Source organism: Lotus japonicus, chromosome 4 (genome assembly GCF_012489685.1).
Source record: "Lotus japonicus ecotype B-129 chromosome 4, LjGifu_v1.2".
Lineage (NCBI taxonomy): Eukaryota > Viridiplantae > Streptophyta > Magnoliopsida > Fabales > Fabaceae > Lotus > Lotus japonicus.
The window spans coordinates 52,801,782-52,806,914 of NC_080044.1; positions in this window are offsets into that span (position 1 = coordinate 52,801,782).

The window sequence follows — 5,133 nt, forward strand, 5'->3', positions numbered from 1 at the left end:
AAGTTCCATCATCATGTGCTTCATCTCAATCAGCATGGATTCATGAGTGTCAAGACGTTGTTCCATGATGTCGAGTCTGGATGAGCTTGTCGGAGTAGAGCTGGAAGGAACGTTCTGAGCAGCTTGAGGTTCTGGAATGGAAGCAGAAGCAGCAGGAGTAAACAGAACTGGTGCAAGTCGCTCTGCCTCAGCCTCAGCTTCAAGACGTTCTGCCTCAAGTCTGGCTTGTTCAGCCTGAGCTGCTGCTTGACGGGCAGCTTCTTCTTCTTGTTCTTTCTGTCTCTTGGCTTCTTCAATGGCTTCAAGAAGCTTGGTTCTTTGTTCGAGTTCATGAAGAGCCACCCTCCTAGCAAACCTTTGCTTTGCAGCCTCAATGCTCTGACTTCCCTCGGCATGCAGGAGCTGCAGCATAACGGGAAACTGAGCCACCAGCCAAGTGCTCAAATTGTTCCACTCATCAGCCACATTTTCAGCATTCGCACTGAGGTCAGTCTGACCGTGCACATTGCGGAGCCTCAAGGAGGCTTCATGATTGAAAATATTGATGCACTCAGAGAGAGATGTGGGTTGAAGGTGAGTATAGGGAAGGATGGAGAGGTTGGGTGCAGGAGAGGCTGGGTGATTGCTGCTATGAGCTTCAGAGGCACCTTGTGGAGAACCAATGTTAATTATGGGAGCATTGGGTTCAGAGGTTCCACGGTGAGGGTCTGAAGTTTCAACCAGAGGGTGAGGTGATCTAACCGAGGATTGGTTAGATACTGACTGTTCAGGTTCAGGGTCTGGTTGAATTGGCTCTTGTTGGTCAGGGACAGGGTGAGCCTGTTGGACTAAGGGGTCTGCCTCTTGGATAGGATTGGCCAAGATAGGTTCATCTGGGTCAACTAGACGTTCAGGTCTAGGGCCAGGATATTGCCTAGGGCTTGGACAGGTAAGGTAATATTCTTCCAAGGCAGATACCTTCTCTTTCCTAACCTCCATGAATTTTCTAAGTGATTCAGAGGTATTGGAGGGAGGAGAGTCAAAGACATTGATGGGGAAGGATACAGGTGTGAAGGCTGATGAAGAGTCTGTATCCGTGGTTCTGACAGCAGGACGTGCTGATGCTCTGGGAGCAGAGTGATCAGACGTTCTGGGTTGTGGTTCTGATGGTTTAGGTTCTGGTTGGTTTTGGATGATGGGTTCAGAAAGTAATGGGTCGTATGGAATGGTGAGGAGAGAGGTTGGATCTTCTGACCTAGAGGGTTGGTTCTGAAGCAAATTCCAGAGCGGTGCTTCAGTAGGAGAAGGTTGAAAGAATGAAGATCTTGGGGAATGTGGTGGAGAGGTGGTTTGTGCGGCTGGCTGGGATTCATGAATAGGAGTGAGGGGATTTGACGAGTGTTGGAGTAAGGCAGAAATTGGGAGTGCATCAAATAAATTCAAATCATCATCAGAGGTAAGTGCAGGCTTACTTGTATGTGCTGATGATCGAGTCACTCTGGCAGGAGGTTCAGTCCTTCTGACCTCTGCAGCAGCTGGTTCCACCCGAGTAGGCTTCACCACAATTCTGACTTTCTTCTGCTTCTTCTTTGGAGGACCATCCTCACTATCATCACCATCATCATCATCAGGCTTGCTCTTCGCCTTCTTGACCAGAGGGACATCAGATTCCTCTGAGGATTCGTCCAGAACCATCTTCCTCTTGGTTTTCTTCTTGGGAGGAGAAGGAAACTCTGGAGCTGGTGGAAGTCTGCTGACGAAATCATCAAGGTCAATCTCGAATCCTTGAGCCCTGAGGTCTTCAACATAGCATCTGATGGCTTCAGGATGGTCTGCTTGAGTCCACAGAGGGTAGTCATTCAGAGGCATTCTTCTTCCTCTGATCTCAGAAGATGTGTCCTCATGAGCAGGAGCAATCTTCTTCTGGACCAAACCCATCTTCTTCAGAGAGTTGGCGGTGAAGACATCGCTGACAATTGTACTCAAGTCCTCTGTGCAACCAGCATTGATCAAATCTTGCACCAAGTTGCTTTCAATGAGAAAGTCTGAGAGCAGCCTCCCAAAAGGGATATATTTGATGGCTGACTTGATGGAGGAGGTGGTGCGAGACTTCCGGATGCATTCCTTCAAATAGGAGAACAGGAAGTAGGGAAGGCAGATCTTCTCCTTGTCTTGAATGAAGAACAGCATCGCCTTCTGATTGAAGTTGATGTAGTCTGGAGAACTGCCCTTTGGTCGTTGATTGATGCAGTTGAGCAGGATCTTGTGCCAGACCCTGAGTTTGGGGTGAAGGTCCATCACTTTGTAGCTCGTCTTGCCCGGTTTGAAGGTGGTGTACAGGGCCTTGTTGACGATGTCCTTGGTTCTGGGTTTCAGCTTCGATTCCGTCAGTGAGAACCGATACCCATGAGCAGTTTCTGCACCTAGCAGATTCACGAATGACTTCTCCGTGATGATGATCTTCCTACCCAGTATGTAAGAAACCACCTGAGTGTCATCACAATCAGCGTGCTTCCAGAATTCCTTTACCAGCTTCTCATACACCGGTCCTCGAAGTCGATTGAAGTAGTTTCCCCAACCTTGAGCTTGGACTTCAGGACGGAGATCAAACCCATTTGCAGCCAAGTTGTCGAGGTTGAATCTCCATTCTGCAAGGACTTGGAGTTCCTCAGGAGGAAATACACAGTGAACGGCACAGCCCCGTTCTGCAATAGGAACAATCTCCTCTTGAGCTTGAGCTTGTTCTTGTGCTGGGTTCTCAGAGCCCCGTTGACCCGTTGCCAAACCGACTACCATGTGAGGGAACTGAGGTGCATCTGCAGTAGATCTTCTGGTTTGTCTCACCATCTTGAAGGTTGAAGGTTTGAGGTAGAAGATGAAGTTTGAAGGATGAAGAGAGATCGAGAGAGAAATCACGAAGGAGGCGGTTTTGAAAAGCAGAGAGTGCGAGAGTGAAAACCGGAAGTGAGAGAGAACGTGTGTGTATAGTGGGTTTTATCAAATAACCGTTGTTGATTCAAAAAGCACTTTAAGATCAACGGTTGAAAATTAAAGATAGACAGTAACAGTAAAATACACAATCACACACAGAAGATAAGCATATCTACACGCAATCACAACAGACTGTCACACGGGCACAAGGAACTATGCATCAGAAATTCTGACGCACGTGTTGTTGTCTCAGCTTCAGAGTCAGTACCAGTGGGCACACACACTCTGATTGAGTTACCTTCTGGACTAGACATCTTCTGATCAAGAAGTATCATAGTCAGAGGTTCTGATCTATCTTCACTCTGGACAAAAGTCCATGTTTAGATTTTTCAGAATAAAATTAAATCTATCTTCAGCTAAGGGCTTTGTAAAGATATCTGCCCATTGATGGTCAGTATCAACAAACTTCAGAAGAAGTACGCCCTTCTGCACATAATCTCTAATGAAGTGATACTTTACCTCAATGTGCTTTGCCCTTGAATGCAAGATAGGATTCTTGCTCAACGAAATTGCAGCAGTGTTATCACAATAGATTGGGATATTGCTCTCAAGGATCTGATAATCCTCCAGCTGATGTTTCATCCAGAGCATCTGAGTGCTGCATATTGCTGCTGAGATATATTCTGCCTCTGCAGTTGATAGAGCAATGGTTGATTGCCTCTTGCTTGCCCATGAGACTAGATTGCTTCCCAGAAATTGACAATTTCCAGAAGTACTTTTTCTCTCTGTTCTATCTCCAGCATAATCAGCATCACAATAACCTGAAAGCTTATACTCTGATGTTTTCTTATACATCAAGCCAAGGTTAGTGGTGCCTTTCAGATACCTTAGGATCCTCTTAACAGCAGTTAAGTGGGTTTCCCTTGGATCTGATTGGAAACGAGCACATAAATGAACACTAAATAATATGTCTGGCCTAGATGCAGTTAAGTACAGAAGTGAACCTATCATGCCACGATAGAGCTTCTGACATACTTTACCACTTATATCTTCTTTTTCCAGAATGCATGTTGGATGCATTGGAGTCTTGGCCACTGTAGATTCCAGCATATTGAACTTCTTCAGAAGTTCCTTAGTGTACTTGCTCTGATGGATATATGTTCCTTCTGGTGTTTGATCAACTTGTATTCCCAGAAAGTACTTTAATTCTCCCATCATACTCATCTCAAATTCAGCCTGCATCATCTCAGAAAATTCTTTGCATAGAGATTGATTAGCAGAACCAAATATAATATCATCAACATAAATTTGCACAATTAAGATATCATCTTTATAAGTCTTGCAAAAGAGAGTTGTATCTACTTTACCCCTTACAAACTCATTCTCCAGAAGGAATGAGCTAAGTCTCTCATACCATGCTCTGGGAGCTTGCTTCAGACCGTAGAGTGATTTCTTCAATTTGAACACATGGTCTGGTTTCTTTTCATCTTCAAAACCTGGGGGTTGATGAACATAGACTTCCTCTGAGATATAACCATTTAGGAAGGCACTCTTTACGTCCATCTGATGTAGAACTATGTTGTGATTTACTGAGAAAGAAATCAATAGTCTGATTGCTTCCAGTCTTGCTACTGGAGCAAATGTTTCAGTGTAGTCTATTCCTTCCTGCTGGCTGTAGCCTTGAGCAACTAGCCTTGCCTTGTTTCTGACTACATCTCCTTTCTCATTTAGCTTGTTTCTGAATACCCATTTCGTTCCAATAACATGGACATTCTCAGGCTTCTTCACTAAGCTCCAAACATCGTTCTTGGAGAATTGATTCAATTCTTCTTCCATGGCCAGAATCCAATCCTTGTCCTGAAGAGCTTCATCTATGGACTTGGGTTCAATTAAGGACACCAATCCTTTCAGACTCAGCAAGGTCTCTTCAGAGGGTCTGAATGCGGATCTGGTTCTGACTGGTTCATCTTTGTTGCCCAGAATCAATTCCTTAGGATGAGCTGCAGTGATTCTGCTCTTCTTCAGAGTTTGGGAGTTAGAGGGACCAGCTTCTTCCTCTGGTTCATCTTCCTCTGGCTCGACTTCCTCTGGAGCTTTGCCTTTGTCAGAAACATTAATGCTTAAATCTGCAAACTTTTCAACTAGCTTTGACTGGTCAGAGTCAAGCTTATCATCAAATCTAACATGAATAGATTCTTCAATAGTCTTAGCATCAGTATTATA